At 50.7% G+C, this 20573-nt stretch overlaps 1 protein-coding gene across 5 annotated transcripts in view; it reads right to left on the reverse strand.

Moving 5' to 3' along the window:
• SLC14A1 (solute carrier family 14 member 1 (Kidd blood group)) overlaps nucleotides 1-15055 on the reverse strand; it is a 48414-nt gene extending 33359 nt beyond the window's left edge. The window contains exons 1-2 of one of the 5 annotated variants that reach the window (XM_032310571.1): nucleotides 14845-15055; nucleotides 13943-14306 (exon numbers count right to left, since the gene is read on the reverse strand). The gene's annotated coding sequence lies outside the window, so the exon portion shown is untranslated. Of the gene's footprint in view, nucleotides 1-13942; nucleotides 14807-14844 lie in introns of those variants that run through there. The other 4 variants (XM_032310569.1, XM_032310572.1, XM_032310576.1 and 1 more) reach the window with 4 other exon arrangements.
• Nucleotides 15056-20573: the final 5518 nt, after the last annotated feature.

The following is a 20573-nucleotide window of genomic DNA, read 5'->3' on the forward strand; positions in this document are numbered from 1 at the left end:
TTTATTTTCTCCCAATACCTGGGTCAAGGGGCATCTTTGATTAGAGGACTAGTATTTGATTGTATCATGTGGCTTTTGCTGGCTGGGATGTGTGGATATGAGCGAAGTCATTGAGCTGATTCCTGAATAGGTTGGTTCGCTGTCTAGCTCCCAAATGCATGACCGACTGGGCCCTGGCCAGCTGTACCCAGGGTGAGCCAAGGTCACAAAGTGGACCGGGAGAGCGTAGATGGTTGTAGAAAAGTCCTTCCTGCTTGCAGGGGAACACCTAAGACATGGCTCAGGCAATGTTATCTTCGAAGATGAGGGTCTGTGGGTTCATCGTTAAACCCACACAAGATACCGATGATGAATGAATTCAACACTGTTGAGTGAGAGAAAAAAATCCAGTAAGAAATTTCAGATAACACCCTGACCCATGTTGAGTGGAACAACATCCCCCTGGGGACTAGCACTGTCCCACATCATGTTTTTGCAGGATCTGGGGTTTACGGCCAAGGACCCAGAGCTTTGCTTGGTTGAGACTCTGCGGTTTCTTTTGGCAGGGCTGGTGGGCAGCCCAAGTCTTTCATCTTGATTGTGGCAAGACAGGATGCACCATGTGTCTAGAAGCAGTTCAAGCTTTTTCTTTGCTTCAAACAGATAGTTCCGTCTATTTTTCCATTTGGGGTGTTCTATCCTGTTATAAAAAATAACCCCAGGGCACCTGGGTGGCTCAGTTGGTTAAGCATCTGCCTTTGGCTCAGGTCACGATCTCAGAGTCCTGGGATCGAGCCCCATATTGGGCTCTCTGCTTAGCTGGGAGCCTGCTTCTCGCTTTCCCTCTGTGTTCTCCTTTTCTCTTTCTCTCAAATCAATCAATAAATAAAATCTTAAAAAAAATAACCCCAATTCTAAAAACAAAGTTCCCAAACATGGTTTCCTCATGGACCGCTCTATTCAGGGCTGGTAGTTTTATACGCCTTTCTCCTATCATTGTCTCTACCCTCAACCCCAGTATGAGTCTTATTTTTCTGTTCAACTTGCCTTCCAGATTTCCTTGTCCAGGCGACCCACCCCATCTTCCTTGATCCGTCCATTCACTCATCTATCCATCATCTAACATACGCTGGGCTGACTCAGAGTTGAACAAGATGTTCTCATTTTAAGGACTTCAGTGTCGTAAGTTTTTTTCTTTCTAAATCTTCCCCTCAGCTCCTAAATGTGTGGTGCCTCTAGCAGTGCCTGACATTTTCGGCTCTTTTCTTACATATTTTCCCTGGCAAACACCTCCATCCCATGCCCTGTCCTATCCTGCTTCACCTGACTACACAGATTTTTGTTTAGCTGGTTTCTTGGATGGAGTCCTGGAGCAGGAACTGCGAGGTACTCATTGTGATGAGATTAGACACATTAGACTGCATCCATCAGCTACTCAATCGCCCCAGTCCATTAGGAGGGGAGCTGGCCTGACTCTGGGACTCCCAGTCCTGACTGCATGTTGGAATTACTGGGCAGGGATTGTGGGGGAGGGCGGTTTACACAATACTGATAGTGGAGAGTCTGAGGTAATTGGCTTGGGGTGTGGGAGCTTTAAGACTCCTCTTGCTGGGCACTCAGTTAGTTAAGCAACTGCCTTCAGCTCTGGTCATGATCCTGGAGTCCTGGGATCGAGTCCCGCTTTGGGCTCCCTGCTCGGCAGGGAGTCTGCTTTTCCCTCTGACCCTCCCCCTTCTCATGCTCTCTCTCTCTCTCTCTCAAATAAATAAAATCTTTAAAAGAAAATAAAACTCCCCTTTCTGATTCTATCAGCACCACACTCTAACCAACTGAGCTAACCGGCCGCCTTTCCTCTTGCTGATTCTAACATGCCGGCGAGGTTGAAAACCGCTGGGCTAAATCTAATTCTACTTCCTTACCCTCCGAAACAAGGACGTGTGTCCTAGTGAGATCAGCCGGATTTTGACAAGGATTCAAAGTCCAGCAGCGATCTCTGCCTGGAGAAGATGCCTTCCCAAACCCTAGGTCCATTAGGAAGTGAATGGAGATTAATAACACCTCCCTTGCCAAATCCAAAGCTCAGACATCACAGCCCGGGATAGGCTTTCAGACAAAGGTGATCTTTGTCATTAGTCCCTACATCCAGCTTCTTTCTTTCTGCCAATCATCGCCTCGGTTCTGAAGGTCAGCTGACGCTTGCCCAGTGGGGAATGGGTTGCAAAGCTGACCCTGCACACTTAGGAAGGATAGGGTAGGGTTTCATTCCATTCACTCTTGTGTGTGTTCTCAGGTCTTTAAGGTGTCCGCAAACCAGCGACCTTGACATCCGCGGGAGCTTTTTGGAAATGAAGCCCGCTCGGACTTCGGGAATCCAAATCTGTGTTTTAACCCGACCCCTGGGAAACTTGGCCTGCATAGTAAAGTTTTGGCAGCACCCTCCCTAGCATCCCTGTCCTGGGTAAGAAGGGATGGATTCCAAGCCCGGGAGCAGCAACAGTCTACAAATTCCAATGTGTTGGTTGGAGACTCCATGGAGAGCCCAAGTGAGTCATTGGGGCGTTCCAGCTGGCGGCCTGGGGCGTGCTGTCACATGCTGGACCAGCCGGAGGAAGGAAGCCTCATCAACCCATTAGACTCCGGCAGGCCACTCCCGCCGCCGGTCCCACCCTGTGCCTGGAGCTGATGACATCACATAGGCTTGCCGAGCGCCCTCCATCCCTCAGTCACCACGACAGAGGATCCCTGGTCATGAGAAGGAGCTGTTTGCACGCACAGGGGCGGGAACCCCGCAGTGGCACCTGGGGTCCCACCAGAAGCCTCTGCATTCTGCCTGCCCACAGGACAAACGCCCCCATGATGCAGGTGTACCCCCTACTCCCTGGGGCTTGGGATCTTCCCTGAGCCTCCTCCTTGGGGGTTCCCTGCACTTGGTTCTCCCTCTGGGGTTCCTTGGCCTTTTTATCCGTGAGGCCCCTGCAGTAAACCCCTCACCCCACCTTGCCATACAGATCCTTTGGCTAAAAGGCAAAAGCACCTGTGTTGTACTGTGCTTTGTAGAATACAGTGGATGGCTGACTGCACGTTACAAGCTACACCTGCCTTCCCTTCTGCTGTCCCTCCTACCCTGGGGCAGGGCAGCTAAACCGCCCCCCCCCCCCCACCCGTGAAGCCCGTTTTTGCCAGAAGGCATGTGTGTAGGCCCTGACTGCAAGCGTTGGCCCACGTCCCTGAGTGTGCTTCTCTGCTCGCTCACGCCTTGAGCACTGTTTGTCATTACATAGGAAGTGAGCACTGGTTTCACTGAGTCTGCCTCTGGGACTGTGAGCTGCGGGGCAGGGGGCACGGCCGGCGCAGAGCTTGTTCGCTGCTGTAGCCCCAGGTCCAAGTTCAGTGTCTGGCTCATGGGGATCCTCAGTAGCTCTTCACTGAGCACGTGATTAGATAAATGGGGAAAGGCTCCGTCACTATGGGGACTGGGAGGCTTCAGGTGAGTTCTCGCAGGGTACGTGTGTGAGTCTTTGGTGTGAAGGGGCTGGGGGGTGGATTCCCACCAAATACAGCCCTCAGAGCAGGGCGCAGCACTGTGACTGGGACCCATGGTCTGGGGGGGCAGGGCTGCATCTGGACACACGGGGTCGGCCCTTGTTTGTCTGCTCCTGTCCCAGGTCAATCAATCACAGTCTCCAAGCAGCCAGCACTCGAGCTTACAGGCCAGCCTTGGGGTCAGGAACTCTGGCTTGCCTCTAAAATGGTCCTAAACCTGGGGAGGGCTGAGGCCCTGCTCCGGGCGTGCAGGCTGGCCAGTCCCTGGGGGTTCGGGGTCTTCCTGAGGGTGGGTGAGCAGGAAGAAGCATACCTGCATGGCTCAGTGGGTTAAAGCCTCTGCCTTCGGCTCAGGTCATGATCCCAGGGTCCTGGGATCAAGCCCCACATCGGGCTCTCTGCTCAGCAGGGAACCTGCTTCCCCCTCTCTCTCTGCCTGCCTCTCTGCCTCCTTGTGATTTCTGTCTGTCAAATAAATAAATAAATCTTTAAAAAAAAAAAAAAGCGCACAGCTTAGCGGATACTGGACACGCCCACCCTAGCCCTCAACCCGGCTCAGCCCAAACCTGGGAGGCCTGGGCTTTTCAAACACTGGGGCTGGGGGGTGGGGGTAGGGCCGACTCCTCCCCTCTCTACACCCCAGACCTTAGGCTGTAAACTCATGACCCCTTCCTGCTGACCGGAGACTCGGCATCATCTCCCGGGCTCTCAGCCATGCTCTGGGGCGGTCAGCTGCCGGCCATTCACTCACCCCCAGCTCCCCGCCTCAGTGTGGAGGAGTGTAAGTGCTCCGGACGCTAGCGGGTGGCACAAAATCAAGAGGGTTCTCGGATCTGGTGCAGCCGTAAGACACATGGGAACATTAGTGTCAGAGTCTAGGCTGTATGTGATCACAGGTCCTGCTATGGGCAGAAAGGCGCTCTTTCCTCAGCACAGAAAGGATGTGTAAAATCACTGGCCCACAAGGAACCCATCATGCGGTCGTCCGGGGAGGGACAGGACGCCTGTCAGGTTTAACCAAGAACCGGCAGATTTCAGGGCTCTCTTACATCACCCAAGATGGTGTGCAGTGAGCTGCTAAGTTGTAAGCAGACACAGTTTGGGGCTAGAAGAGTCTGGATACTACCGGCGGTATCAGGAGCAGGCAGAGGGAGTGTCACTGAAGATACAGAAGACCCTGTAAGGCCCCTGACTTCAGAGTAGCACTTTTGTGAAGGTAAGAAAAGACAGAGCAGGGGCGCCTGGGTCGCTCAGTGGGTTAAGGCCTCTGCTTTCAGCTCAGGTCATGGTCCCAGGGTCCTCGGATCGAGCCCCACATAGCCTGCTTCCCTTCCTCTTATCTGCCTGCCTCTTTGTCTACTTGTGATCTCCGTCTGTCAAATAGATAAATAAAATCTTTAAAAGAAAAGAAAAGAAAAGACAGAGCAGCCTTTCAGGAAGAAAGCTGAGCATCCTCCATGAGGAACGTGGCACATTTGTGGGCCGCGAGAGCCTCACAGTGCCATGGGAGGGGGTGTGCTGTGGGTCACAGCCCGTGAGGTCAGCTCCCACTTGGATGCACAAGGAAGGCAGAACTCCCTCATGCTCACACAAGGCATCGGGGCTAACCATGCCCTCTGACCTTTGCATCCCTGTGCTGGGCTGTACTAACCAGCCATTGAGTTAGTATATCCAAAGGATGTCCACGGACTCCGCATCAGAGGAAGTACACATGAGAAAAATACTACATTATCAAAGAAAAGATGGGCTTATGAACCTCTCTGGCCATTTAAAATAGCAAAATTATGCTCTAAGCTCTAATATGGACAATTCGAACTAGTGTATATTAGGAATCCCTTGTGCAAAGAATACAAGTAATAACTACAAGAAACTGTAAACAAACAAAAACACACAGTTGGATTTGCCTTTTTAAAATGTGGGAGGAGTTTTAAAATGTAGGAGAAAAATCTGCCTGCTTCCTGTTTCCTCTGCATTTATCTACGATTCTCTGTAATGATAGGAGGTTTCAAAAGCTTCTATCCATCGGAAGCCTCCTTAAATGTGTGTCTGCTTGAGAACTGTCCCCCGTGAGGTTGTTTCTCTCGCTGAGAAGTGGTTTTAAAAGCAGAGCTGACTTGGGATTTCTTTTTTTTTTTTTAAGATTTTATTTATTTATTTGATAGAGATCACAAATAGGCAGAGAGGCAGGCAGAGAGAGAGAGAGGAGGAAGCAGGCTCCCTGCTGAGCAGAGAGCCAGATGTGAGGCTCTATCCCAGGACCCTGGGACCACCACCTGAGCCGAGAGCAGAGGCCTTAACCTACTTAGCCACCCAGGCACCCCCTGATTTGGAATTTCTATCTGCTGCCCCTCTTCTCCCCATCCAGCTCATATCCCAAGCTCTGCCTGCTTTCAGATCAAATCAAAGCTACCAGCAAATGAGAAGTGATAGCTGTCCCTTTAAGAAGGTCTCAGAAACGCCTGCCAGGTTATTAGGATTAAAAAAAAAAAAAATTCTTTGTAACTTGGAGCTTCTCTGGAAACGGGGTGTTGGAACAGGCTCTCTAAGGCTTTGCCAGCACAAACCCCCTTTTGCTTGGGGGTTTCTTACAATACCGCTAACAAAGAAGACTGTTTTCCTGACAGACCAACCGATGTCCCAGACTTACAGGGAGAGGGACTGAAGTGGAAGTCACCCCTCGGCGGGGCCATTTATGAAGGCAACATTGAGGCCTGAGGGAAAGATGGGGGTCTGCCTGATCCTTGACTGCTTTTGCAGGTGGTGTCACAAGCCAGACGGATGAACAGGTGTAGCTTTCAAGTCAGAGGAGGGCAGGAGCGACGGAAGGTTCTGCGGATGGAACAGTGTGATGATTAAAGCAGCATTTGGGGAGATTTGCTGGGAGTGGTTCACGGAGCCTGAAGGCCGACGCTAGGGAGGCCGGCAGCAGACCACAGTGCCTGTAGCAGGCAGGGCCAAACGGAGAGGGCTGAACATACGAGAAAGTTTGGGAGGAGGAAGGGGCGAGGATAGGCACGGAGAAGGGTGAGTGAATAAAAATGGCGTTAAGTGTTGGTGAGGGAGTGGAGCCACCGGAACTCCCATCCACTACTGGGAAAGAGGGACCTAGAGCCACTTTAGAGAACTGCCTGGCGCTCTCCCAGAGCGAGTAGCTTCACACCGTAGAGCCCAGCAATCCTTCTCGGCAAGATGCACAGACGAAATACGTGCGTCCTTCACACCACAAGACACACGCCACCAAGTTCAACTTGGCACGACTCATAACAGCTCCAAGGGGGGAGCAACCCAGTTGCTCACCAGCAGTACAGTGGACAAATAATGACTTGTCTGCACAGCACGAGAACGGGTGCCCTACAGCTGCAGGCAGTGGCACGATGCATCTCACAACGTTGAGCCAAAGAAGCCGCATCCAGAGGAGCGCACGTCGTATCATTCATCCCACATTCACGAGGGTCAAAGACCAGGCTAACTTGAGAGCAGTGTGTAGGTCAACCCCGGCTGGAAGGGGGCCCGAGGAAGACTTCTGGGGTGCTGAGAGTGATCTGGGTCTTGATCTGGGCGCTGGTTACTGGGCTGTGTTGGTGAACATTCATCGAGCTGTGTATGTATGTCTGATGCATGCACTTTGATGTAAGACTGTTCCTCTCTAGGGGCACCTGGGTGGCTCAGTGGGTTAAAGCCTCTGCCTTCGGCTCAGGTCATGATCCCAGGGTCCTGGGATCAAGCCGCACATCGGGCTCTCTGCTCAGCAGGGAGCCTGCTTTCTCCCCTCTCTCTCTGCCTGCCTCTCTGCCTACTTGTGATCTCTGTCTGTCAAATAAATAAATAAAATCTTAAAAAAAAAAAAGACTGTTCCTCTCTAATAACAGCTTTGAAGTGACAGAATGAGGTAGAGGAAAGGCAGTTAAGGCCATTGTGTGACATGGAGTTTGAGGTGTCTCGACGGGCAGGTGGAAACACCCAGCAGGCCATGGGACACGCAATACTCTGGTCTGGGCAGGAGTTTAGGGCTGGAGAGGTAGAATGTGGGGACTATTAGCCCAGGAGTGATGGGGAAGGTGAGCGCCTGGGTTTTCTTCTGAGACAGCAGCGGCAGTGACAACGAGCATCCAGCCCGTGAGAAGGCAGAAGGAGGAGGAGGAGGAGGAGGAGGGAGCAGAGCCCTTCATCAGAAGACTAAAAGCTAAAGAAACAGAGGGATGGTGAGGTGAGCTGCTCAGGGCTGGTGAGGGGCAGAGCCAGGCACCAGTCACGCCGTCCCCCCTAGAGGGCACGTGATGCCTTTGACACTGTCGCTGCCATGAGCGAGGGCATCCACCGGGCAGGTGGAGAGGCCCCACAGAAGAGCCTTGAGGGTCAGCCTGAGGGGGTGGTGGGCAACCCGCCATCCAGTACTCCTTCCTAGAATACAGGGACCTCTCGACATCAGAGGAATGTTCTGGAATCTGTGCACATACAGCACAGCCACACAGACATGTTGTCCCACTGCCTCTCGTGGGCGGCTGGGCCTGTGCTTTTCCCGTAAGCAAGTCAGGTCAGCAGGTGGGGGAGCTGTCCCAAACACCTCTGTGATGTTGGGGGCCGAAGCGACAGGTCAATCACAGAGCCAGTACTTTTCAGATGGATTGAAATCGTGGTTCTGGGGCTTCTAGGCATGATAAGTTGAAGATGTGTTACAAGTCCTGTTCTCTTCAGCTCCCTCTTCTTTCAGATGGGGACAGGCCTAGGCCTCTTAATGGTATTACTGGGGTAGTATATGGGAAGTCCCTAGCAGAGACCAGTATAGAGTTGGCAGAGAGCCACTTCCCACTCCCATGAACCTATACCTGGAATGTCTATCGTTGGCGTGATCTTGTTCTTCAAACGTCACTAGTGGGTTTCACTCCAATGGATGGTGAACCAGCCTCCCCGGATCCTGGCTCATCTCCAAGACTCAGGAGTGCCTACTGTGGGGTTCAGGTTAGCTGAGCACCCCATGCTTGCTCTGGAAAGGAACACAATGTCTCCAGATCCTTGGAGTGGCTTCCTGAGGGACTTTTGTCTTCTGTACCTTCTACAGATGTCTTTGAAAAGCTAGCAACTACTCACATGTTTGGAACTGGATAGCTCACTTTTAAAATGATAAATTTAAGTAGTTAGAAATACATTTTTAGATACAGTCATTGAGGGCCTTCTGGATGTTGCTAATATTCTGTTTCTTGATCACACCAGTAGGTTCATTTATTGGACATTCATTCATGATGTATTCACTTGTGATTTTTCACTTTTCTGGATATATGTTAAAAAATGGATTTATTATAGGCTGCCAGAGCTTTGCCACTCAAGCTCACAGTAGGCATTGCAGCCTGGAGTGGAGTGACTGCTGGTTTGGCAGGAGGGCATTGGATCAGAGCCCAAGATCCTTGGAGGGGTCAATTTTAAGGCCACCTCTGCGGGGGGCAAGGAGACTCCATCAGCCTGGTATAAGATGAATCGAAAATGTTGGGGTTGAGGTGTGCACAGAGCACTATCGAACTGTTGAGGAAGGATACTTAGCTTTGCCTTAAGAATCAAAGAACTCCACAACAGATGCTACTGGCGTTCGGACTGGGTGTCGAAGACTGAACGGGAGTGTTTCTGGTGGAACAGGGAAGGAAAAGATGACAACAGTAGGATGACCAGAGACAGAGCAAAATAAGCCACGTTGTGTCTGAAGCTCAGAAGTCTTCCTAATGTGAGAGAATTTAGGGAGTGTGTATGTGCAGCTACAGAAGTAAAGTTTCCGGGGCGCCTGGGTGGCTCAGTGGGTTGAAGCCTCTGCCTTCAGCTCAGGTCATGATCCCAGAGTCCTGAGATCGAGCCCCACATCAGGCTCTCTGCTCAGCAGGGAGCCTGCTTTCTCCTCTCTCTCTCTGCCGTCCTCTCTGCCTACTTGTGATCTCTGTCTGTCAAATGAATGAATGGAAGTCCTGGGAAAAAAAAAAGAATTTTATAAAAAAAAAAAAAAAAAAGAAGTAAAGTTTCCCTCCACGGCCCGTGAAGCCCTTTGTCTTGACTGTCTGGAGAGATGGGGACAGAGGCTGACAGGTGCCTCGGACCAAGAGGGCTGTTCCTGCCCCTTCCTTTCTCGTCCCCATCCTCACTGCCCACCAGTGCCGTCAAAGCTGAACTTAGATTTGTTCATAATGAGATTAACTACAAATAATAATAAAATACATACGTTCACCCACATTTTATAGAGTTCCTTTTTGTGGTCACTTACACATCTACAACAACTTAACCTGGTTTTACAAGTAACAGTTTTTGTAAAACACAATCATAGTGTACCTAATTCTGAGGTAAAGCTCCTGCATCCATCCTTCGGAGGAGTCCTAGCTCACCAGGGCCTCTGAAGGGGGGTGTGTGGACCCGAACATCAAGTCCGGGCGCTCACATGGGCCGGGAGAGGACAGGCCACACCTGTTCCTTGTGCAGCTCTATGAAGTTAATGCTTCTGATGCACACGAAACTTAAATACATATATTGCCATTCAAGCTCTCTGGTTTCCTAGCAGTGAAAATCACTGTCTCTGGTAGAATAACAGGAGCATTACTGCTATGATCCCTTTTAATTATTAAAAGCAGGACAATAAAAGTTCATATTTTTCCTTGTTGGGGTGAGAAGCTTGGGCTCAGGGGCATTAGACAAACTCCCCAGGGCTCACACGTAATAAGTGCTTTTTGCTTTTTAGCAACCCTGATCCCTCAACATCTTTCTGAGAATCTGTGAGGGGCCCTGGCGGGGTGGGGGTGGGGGGAGACAGGCCTGAGATTGGGAAACTGCCCTCAGTGGAGAGCCTGCCAAGGAAGGGGAGATCGGCTTGGCTTTGGAGATGTTCTGGCGCCCTCTGGTGACAACATGGAGGTATCACAGGCCAGGGAGCACGGCGAGCTTAAGTTCTGTGATCCCATTCCGGAGATGTGTCTACATGTTGAAGGGCACGGAGTTGGGCAGTGAAGATAGGAACGAGAAAGGAAAAAGGGACAGGAAGAGCCATCTCGGTCCCAAGTACCTGTCAGCCTCTGCCCCTATCTCCCCACACACAGCTTGGCTCTGTCCTTCAATCCAAGGACAAGCCGCGGTTCTCAGGAGGCTTTGGTGTGCCCAAGATTCACCCCAGGGCTGGGAGTGCAGCTTCTGGACTTCAGAGGCAGAGTTTCTTACCCAGAGGTCGGAAGGGGCCCCGGTAATCTGCATTTTTAACCCCCATCCAGGTGATTCTGATGCAGGTGGTTCATCACCACACTTCCAAAAAATCCCACTGTTTAATATTAATATTAGACGTAGATGAATGTTTACCTAGGGCTGGAGGGGTTGGGGGAAAGGCAGAGTGATTGCTACTGGGTGCAAGGTTTCTTTAGGGTACAACGCTAATGTTCTCAAATTGATGGTGGTGATGTTTGACAATTGTCTGGCACTGTTTCCTTCAAGTGGGTGAACTGTAGAGTTTGGGAATGTTCTCTCTGTACAGGTGTTCATAGAAAAATGTCTATAGATTCCTTCCTCCATAGAGACCGGGGTAGGCGGGGTGGGGGAATTGCAAAAATTGTGTATGAGAAGAAATCTTCATTTTCAAGTTAAGTCTTCCCTCTAAAAGAAGAGTTGTTAGCTGCCTGAGCCGAAATGGTGCTAAGGACATACAGTTTTTGCAAATATATTTCTGGAGAAAATACAGGGGAAACTGTTCTCCTTGGACTCAGCCTATTAACACGCCCAGTACATTGAAGGTATCAAGGGTACCCCACCTTACAGTTTCCAGAACACGTAAACCCGGGTGACCTTCACAGCAACCCCTGAGGCAGGCAAGCCAGGGATTATCATCTCTGTTTTACTGGGGAGAACACAGCCTCCAGGACAGGAAATACCTGGCTCAGGGTCACAGTTAGAAAGAAAAGGGACAGGGACCGAGACCTCTGGCCTGCACGTCCGTCCGAAGCTCTGTTTACACCACTGTGGCTTCCTTCCATTGTCACGATTGCCCGCGCCCCCGGTGGGTCTCCCACCGCTTTACGGTGGTCAAAGCCCGGAGCCTCCTTTGTTCAATTTCCTCGGCCTGAGACCCCCCGCCGGGCGGGTCGCTCTCATTGGTTCCTGCTCCGCCTGGCCCGCCCTAGCAAACCAACATCCGCGAATGAGCGAACTACCACGGCCCTCGAGCCCCGCCCCTGCTCAGGAGGCTCCGAGGGCTGCCCGGGGGGGTTTGGGTGTGCGTTCCGGCTGTGAGCTCGACCCGCAGGGTATCTGCGAAGATGCCGCTCGGCTTACTAGATCCCTGGGCTTTTGACCTGTGAAATGGGAATGAGACGTTCAACCGTGTGGAGCTGGCGAGATGTTACTGAGCTGTCGCCGAAAGGGCTGGGCTTCGGGCTGAGTCCGTCCCGGCCGGTCCTACTAGCCGACGTGGCTTCGGATCCGGATCCGAGCTAGTCTGCTTGGATCGCCAGCTGGCAGCAAGCTCTTCCCCTTCCAAAAACTCTTTGGAGCACACAGCTGGGCAGCTGGTTATCTTCCCATGAGTTTTTGTGGTGTCTCTTTGTCAGAGTGTGGTCCTGGATTACCCTGTATAAGGGTCAGAAAAAGCTGGGGCTCCTTTTGAAAAATCTAGACTTAGAAGTCCAAATCTCTTGGGGATGAAAAAAATCTCCTGTGGTAGGAAATCTGAAATCTGCATTTTCCATAAGCCCTCCCCCCTTCATCTCCCCTCCCTCCATTATATACACAGCAGCTGGTGCCCCCCCCCCAAATTCTAAGGGTCTGTTCTCCAACCATGTCACTTAGCACAGTGTTAGGCACCTAACAGGTCCTGAATGTCCATACTCGTGGGATGGAAGAGAAAGTACGGGGCTGAGCTGAGCAGGTCTCAGACCCACCTGCGTCAGAAGCATCTGGAAGGCTTGTTCACACAGATCACTCGTCCCCACCCACCCAGAGTGTCTGAGTCCACAGGTCCGGGTGGCACGTGAGAATCTGCATTTGCAGACGCTGCGCATGGGGCACCGTGACTCCAGAAGAGTTCCGCAGGGACACCAGAAGCACCACCGGCAGCCCTGGGGGACTGGCACATCGCAGCTGCTCAGACCCCACGGGGACCTACTGACACAGAGCCCACATGGTAACAAGAGCTTCAGGTGATCGGGGGCCATGTTCAAATGCATGAGGCGGCACGGTGGGGCTCCTCTGGACCTCCCCACAAACCGAGGAGGCAGCTGCTGCTTTTACTCCCATTTCGTAGATGAGGACATCAAGTTTGGCGGAGAGAGAGCCTGACGCAGAGTCAAACAGACACCCAGCCCTCACCCTTGACACTTGGACATGGTTTCCCTCTCTCCCTGGAAGCTCTCCCCGCCTTCCTTCCTTCAGATAACAGTCCTAGGAGCCCAAACAACTGAATCAAGCCGCAAGGGAATCCTGTGCCCAGCCATGCTTGAGCCCACGCCTGGGCTGTGTTCACACGATCATGAGCTGAGGTCCCTGGTCTCAAAATTTGCCACCTCGTTTTGGAAGTAAGAGCCACCCAGGTGAAACTAGCAACACCAGACAACATAAAATTAAGTGCTGAGTTGTACAGTCAATATCACATTTTATCTTAAAACTAGGTTTTGCCTAAAGAATGTGGAGGCTTCTAAGAGATTCAAGCCAGATTCACATCCCTGGGAGTCTTCCTGGCTTGTTCCAGTCCCTGCACCGTGGAGCCCAGTGCACAGGCAGGTGCCCCCCTCTCTCCGCCTCTGCCTCTTCCCTTGTGTATGTGCCCCTCTCTTGGTGAGGTCCTGTTGCTGTCTCATGCTGTCCCAGGTGACAGAGGGGTTTGAAGAGCAGAGGGGGAGCTATGATGCTGTCCCCCCCCCCCCCCCGGAGAAAGATCTCAAGTCTCCCGTGACAGCCAGGCGCAGAGCCAGCCACATAATTCACAGGGTCCCATGCAAACGTTATTAAGAATTTTGAGATGGTGACTGAAGAGCATTAAACCAAATGGGAGGCCTGTGTAAGCGCACGGGTCCTGCGAGGCTGGAAACAGGACAGACGGTACAGCACTTAACTTGCAAACAGCTTGCCTGTGAGGGCTGGGCTGGGCTGTGGAGGAGAGGGAAGGAGGTAGAACTGGAGGACAGAAGACAGTGGAGGCGGGAGCATGGCGCCTTTCTGACATGCTAGGGCATCTACTCTAGTGTAACTGCCTGTGCCTGTCACTCTCTCACTGCGGGGGACGGGCGTAGGGGCCAGGAGCTGGGGACCCCCGCCCCTCTCCACAAGGGGCTCAGTCTCTTCCTGTTGAGGTCCTGGGGCTGACGCCAAGGAGCCAAGGTGGGGACACAGGAGAATGGTAAGCTGGTGGCCAGGAATGGTGCTATGTCCTCCGGGCCTGGCCCCAGGCTCCCCTTCCTGCCCTCCAAGTCCTCACCTCAGTCATGGGTCCTGGGTTCTCTGCGGGGTTCTGCCAGTGTCTCTCTCTGTTCAGCAACTGCATGGGCCGAATATGGTCTCACAGCTCTTTTGTGGGGCTGGGAGCACAGCTGAAATTTGCCCAGCGCCAGAGGTTAAGAATTGCATGGAAACAGACCAGCTCTGACCCTGGGGACCCAGACACCCTCCTTTGACAGAATAATGTTGCCTGGGGGTGTTTCCCACCTAATACCTCCTTACAGCAACTTCTGCTGCAGTTCCCTCCTTCTTATTAGCTTCAAGGGCTCTGGTCCGCTGGTTCCACTGCGGGGACATCCATCCTTGGCTGCATCCTTTGGGGGGGCTGTGAAAACGGCTCCTGCCTGTCCCCCCACCCCAGGATTCTCAGGGAGCGGGGCTGGCTACCAGGATTCTGAATGCTCCGCTGCCCGATCAGCTTACCTCCCACCCCCACGAAGCTCCTTGCCGCATCTGCTCAGGCCACACTAGACATGACACTTTGCAACGTTCTGGTGGGTCCTTCCCGACTCACACTGAGTCCACAAGAAGCGAGTGCGGGGCAAGGAGTGAGCACTATCCCCGTCCCTGTCACTGGCCCTGTCTCTTCCTGGCCCCACTAGGCAGTTCACAGAGGGGAGGAGCCTCATGCCACCACTGAAATCCGCCTGTTGTCGGCCCGCTTCCTGTTATGACACCGCCTGGCCTTCCCGCACCTGCTCTGGCACGTTTCTCTGTGTTCTGCTTTTCTGTCTTCAGCTCTCCCGTCCAACACCTATCTGGCCGATGGAGCGCCTTTTCTACCCTACCACCTGCCCGCCCGTCTGTCCACCTGCAGCAGCACCTGCTGCTGCCCCCGCCTCCCCACCCCTCGCGCTTGCCATCCCCACAGAGGATCCGTACCTGCTCTCACAGCACCCCTGCAGCTTCTCACCACGCCCCTCCGCCGGCGGGCGCGACCCCTGCCACCGGGCCAGGAAGACCCCGGCCTAAGAGGCCTGGTGTGAGCAGAGGTGCAGCCGCCCACCCCGCTGCTCTCGTGTCTTCGTTTCTAGGCCCCAGGCTCGGTGCCCAGCAGGTTTCCGGGGCCAGTTCGAAACCTTGCTTGTCTGCTCAGCCTCCTGGGCCAGATGTTTCCTGTTTAGTGGTTTCATTTTTTTGTAATGTAGTCTCCTTTGGGGTGCAGAGCGGGGACCCGACAACCCTGAGACAGAGGCAAACATCACTTCTGAGGATTCTCTCCGCCTCCTGAGCATACCCCTCCCGCCTCCAAGCGCCCTGTGCTTCTCACTGCGTCCATGTCAGCCCAGCTGCCCCCTAGCAAAACCCATTGGGGACTGAGGTTGGTGGGGACTCGGCAGCCTCTCGAAGTCACCCTGATTGGAGACAGATTGGAGCTTGGCGTCCAGGACACACGACCCCATAGTTGCTTTTGACCCCGGCTGCACAGTGGAATCCCCCCAGGAGCTTTAATACCTGGTCCCATGTGCTATGGTGAGTGCTGTGAAGTGTGTAAACCTGGCGATTCACACACCTGTACCCCTGGGGTTAATAATACATTATATGTTAATTTAAAAAATTATAAACAAAATTAAAGCATATCAGATTAAAAAAATGCACAACGGAAAAAAGATAAAAAATAAAAAATAAATAAAACTACCTGGTCCCAGGCCCTTGCTGACCTAGGTGATCGGGAGTCAGGTGATTCTAATCCAGCAATGACCTCAGAGTCTGGACCTTGACCCAGCAGCATCCGTGAGATCTGGGAGTTTGCTAGAAGTTCAGATCCTGGTGCCACCCAAATCTACTAAATCAAAGTATTTGGGGGTGGGGGCCGGGAGTCTGGGTTTTAATAAGGACTGCCCATGATGCTTATATGCACAAGTTCGCAAACCAGAGCACTACAACCGACAGAGCAAAGGGGAGGGGTGACTGGAGGCAGCATCCTATTTCTGAGTTTACACCAGTGGCTTCCAAAGTGTGGTCCTGGGTCCCCATCATACTCGTACTTGTTAGAAATGCAAATTCTCAGGCCCGGCGTCAGACCTACTGAATCAGAATCTGGGGGTTGGGGCCAGCACTCTGTTTACAGAATGGTACAGGTGATTCTGATTGTGTGTGTGTGTGTGTGTGTGTGTCTGTGTATATATATATATATCCACATTGGAGGGCTACTGGTCTACGACCCACCTGCCTGACCTAAGGCCATTACACGATCTGGGTCCAATCCACGGACGCTCTGTAAGAAAAGGATGGTGGCAAAGGACATCTGTAGAGGCTCGAAGTTGTAACCCATCAAATGATGCCATGCTTAGTGTTGGATGGTGGGTCTGTTCTGAAGAGTTCCTTCCCCAAACACAATTCAGGAAGTCTATGTTGGGAAGTTTTGGAAGCAAGATCCAGGCAGCAGGCCTGCCTGAGATTCTGTGGGCTCATTACATGTGCAGGAGGTTATATGTCGAAAACAGATCACAAGATCCGGCCGGCACGAGTGAATGGGCTCGCAGAGAGACTGAGTGGGGAGAGGAGGTGTTGCCTTTCCTCAATCAATTACTTCCCCGGGGCCTCTAGGTGCCCGTCATTGGATAGTTCTCAGAAAAGATACACACAACAACTGTGTGTATGTGTGTAGGTGTGCTTATATGTGGATACATATGTATGTGTGATTTCTGTATGAATGCATACATGTGTGTGGATACACGGGGGGTTCATCTCTGTGTGCGTGCATATGTGTACGTACTCTGGTGAGAGCCTGTATGTGTAGGTATCTATGTGTGAATATGTGTGTGCATGTATGTGTGCATGTGCATAAGTGTGTGTGTGTGAGATATGTGTGGGTCTGTATATTACAACCACTATCCTCGTAGGACTTGCAATCTAACTGGAGAAAAGACCCATATAATCGAAGTGGAGGCCAACTGTGTCCTACACTCCATAGTAGTGACCTTAAGGGATTAAGGAAATGGGGTCTCCGGGCAGTTCATCTTGAGGAAGTTTTCCTAAAACACGTGAGGTAGGAGAGGAAGGACGGAGGACAGTCCACATGGTGAAATGAGGGGATGTCTTGGTGCACCCGCACTTGGGTCACACCCGAGCTATGTCCCGTGTCCAGCCAGTCCTCTCCTTAGCATCTTAATGACAAGAAGAGGTTCTGATCTTGTCCCTCTGGCCTGAACATTCACATTTTAAAGAAAACCTACAAGATGATGTCCAGGCAGTCCCGGGCATTTCTGGCCACTAGGACTGCCTGGAATCTGGGGGTAAGAGTGTGAGCCCCTTGCTCCCTGCCAGCGCCACACACTGATCCTGCAATGACCAGTTACATTTCAGGGGTTCTTTTTTTTTTTTTTTTAAAGAATTTATTTATTTGACAGACAGAGATCACAAGTAGGCAGAGAGGCAGGCAGAGAGAAAGGAGGAAGCAGGCTCCCTGCCCAGCAGATAGCCCAGTGCGGGGCTCCGTCCCGGGAGCCTGGGATCATGACCTGAGCTGAAGGCAGAGGCTTAACCCACTGAGCCCCCCAGGCGCCCCCATTTCAGGGGTCCTTAGTGCATCATCAACACTGCACTTAGGCAGGCATCGTGCTCCTGTGTGTAAATAATAGCTCACACTTCCTAATTCTATTGTTTGTATCTCTGATATCTCTGTTCCCTTTTTGTTTTCTTGATGTATCAGTTTCTGAGGTTTTGATAAAAGCTGCAATTATTGATTTATTTCTCCCCAAAGTTAGCCAACTGTTGCTTGATGTATTAGAGACTGATTGTTTATGTAATGTATGTGTTTGTGATAATTATGTACTCTTGTCCCGTGTATGTACTCTTGTCCCTCTGGCAACCACCAATTTGTTATCTGTCTCTATAAACCTGCTTTTTTTTTTTTTAACAAATTCATTTATTTATTTTTGGATTCCACATATAAATGAGAACATACGGTATTTGTCTTTCTCTGTCTGACTTATTTCACTTAGCATAATGCCCTTGAGGTCCATTCATGTTGTTACAAATGACCCTGTTGTATATCTATTCCACATTTTCTTTATTCATTCATCTATCAATAGACACTTAGCTTGTTTCTATGTCTCAGCTTTGTAAATAGTGTTGAAATGAACATGGGGGTGCAGATATCTTTTCAAGTTAGTGTTTTTGTATTCTTTGGATAAATACCCAGGATTGGTATTGCTGGGTCATAGGGAAGTTCTGCTTTTCATTTTTGGGGGATCCTCCATTCTGTTTTCCACAGTTTGCATTTCTGCCAACAGAGAACAAAGGTTCCCTTTTCTCCAGGTCCTTGCCAACTTGGTGTTTTTTGGCTTTGATACTAGCCATTCTGACAGGAGAAATTATATCTCATTGTGGTTTTGATTTTCATTTTCCGGATTATTAATGATGTATATCATTCTTTGGTTTTAAATCTTTTTGGCCTTAAATTTCATTTTGCTTCTTTATAAAAATTTTTAAAAGATTTTATTTATTTTGAGAGAGAGAGTGAGAGAGCGCATGAGCAGAGGGGAGGGGCAGAGGGAGAAGCCGACTCCCCACTGAGCAGGGAGCCCGATGCGGGGTTCGATCCCAGGATCCTGGGATCATGACCTGAGCCAAAGGCAGACGCTTAACTGACTGAGCCACCCAGGCATCCATTAAATTTCACTTTTCAAAGACCTAAACTTTCTTTTGGTCCATATATATTTATTTATCTTATTGGGTTTTTTTTTTAAGTACTTAAACATTTATATCTTTCTGTTTTAAATGCTTTTCTTGTGAACAGCAAATTGTGTAGTCTTTTCTCAAAAGCACCACCGAGGGTCTCTGTCTTCCAGTGATTAATTTAATAGTTAACATTTTTGCATTCAATTACTGTTATATTATGATGAGTTTCTACCTTAAAGAAATTTTTTGTACTTTCTATCTTTTTTTTTTTGGCGGGGGAGGGACTTTTCCCCCACTCCTTTGCTGCTTTCCACTGGAAAGATGGAATTTTCTTCTAGTTCAAAAATTAAAATTCCTTTTTTTAAAAAAAGATTTTGTTTATTTATTTGACAGAGATCACAAGCAGGCAGAGAGAGAGGAAGGGAAGCAGGCTCCCCACTGAGCAGAGAGCCCCATGAGGGACTTGATCCCAGCACCCTGGGATCATGACCTGAGCCTAAGGCAGAGGCTTTAACCCACTGAGCCACCCAGGCGCCCCCAAAATTAAAATTCTAACTTTGTTCTCATGGTGGTTGCCTTATCACCCTTCTGTTCCTCCTTGTGGATTTCTTAAACTTGTCAGTTTCTATACAAGCCGAGGACCCTAAAGGCTCTCCTGCCTCTTTTGTCCACCGCCGTCATTTAATACTCCACTCTGGACTGTTACGGGTACTTTCTTCTATTTTGGTCCTAAGGAACAACAAGCATTACCACAGTGTTCAACCTCCCTGCACTTCATGTGTCTCTTGCAATATTTCCTGGTTTTGTTCTGTTTGGATGCTTCCAAGGGGTGTGTTTTCAGTGTTGAACTCAGAGCAGGTCAATCTTCTGAGCTGTTTTTAATGCCTGAGACTATGCTTGCTGTCCTGGCAGATGCCTCCTGTGTGTAGAATGGCATCTACGTGATGTTGCTGAATTGAGTACCCCATTTTCTGAGCCTCTGGTCTGGAGCTCTATAGTGTTTCCTCCCGCTGCACTGGCCTGGCGGTGGTGTGCTGTTAAGCCGGCTGTCTGGGGGTCGGGGGATGCTCAGAGTTGTAGTTTACTGACTTCTGTGGCGGAAATGCTACCCCCCGCGGCTGATTTCAAGCCTTAGATGTGTCAGGAGAGACACAGTGGCTTGCACAGCCGACTCCTGGGAACTTGTGGGAACTCTGTCCTCTGTTGGTGCCTAATAGAGGTGCTGATGCAGACTTTGGAAATCCTGTGGCTTTCGTACATTTTCACAGGTTGAATTCTTTTATCCCGTCTATTCCCACCTTGCTTGCTATCCTGGGCCAACCCAAATTGCTGTATACATGAGGATATTGAAATCCTTAGAACAACTGAAGGGATTGATTAGTGGTCACTAAGCAGAATGGTATGTGTGTGGAGGGTTTCCTGCTCTTCATAAACCCAGATTATAACACTTGGGTGGAAAATGCACAGAAAAGTGCTATTTTAATGGTTTGATGTCATCACTTAAGGGTTCTGGGGCAGCTGAGTGAGCTGTGAGCAGGAATAGCCATCTGGGGAAATTCCTGGATGCCTGATCTTCAGAGAGCCACAACTCCATGGTCGTTAAAATACAGCCCGAGACCTTCTTGGCCTCAAGGTGTGATCACAAACTCAAAGGTAGCCTCCCGAGTGTGACTCATTCCCCTTCCCTTGTGGGGGATTTGCTTCCAGCAGGAAGTGTTCTGTTTTCCTGGAGAAGTCATAATGGCTAGATTTGATCTGGTAGAGAAAGAGGCAGCCCAGGGCTCTTGGGCTGGCAGAAGACGCCTGGGACCTCAGGGCAGACAGAGGGAAGAAAACATAAATGTAGACACTGGCTTTTTCCAAATAATGGATTTTAATCAAATGTGATTCTTTCCTGAAAGCTGCATTTATAGAGGGTGTGTCTCCTGCCCCTTGCCTTCTTCCCACATCTTACGTCCTCACCCATCAAGCTAAGTTGAGAGTGT

Source organism: Mustela erminea, chromosome 13 (assembly GCF_009829155.1).
Source record: "Mustela erminea isolate mMusErm1 chromosome 13, mMusErm1.Pri, whole genome shotgun sequence".
In the NCBI taxonomy this organism is placed as follows: domain Eukaryota; kingdom Metazoa; phylum Chordata; class Mammalia; order Carnivora; family Mustelidae; genus Mustela; species Mustela erminea.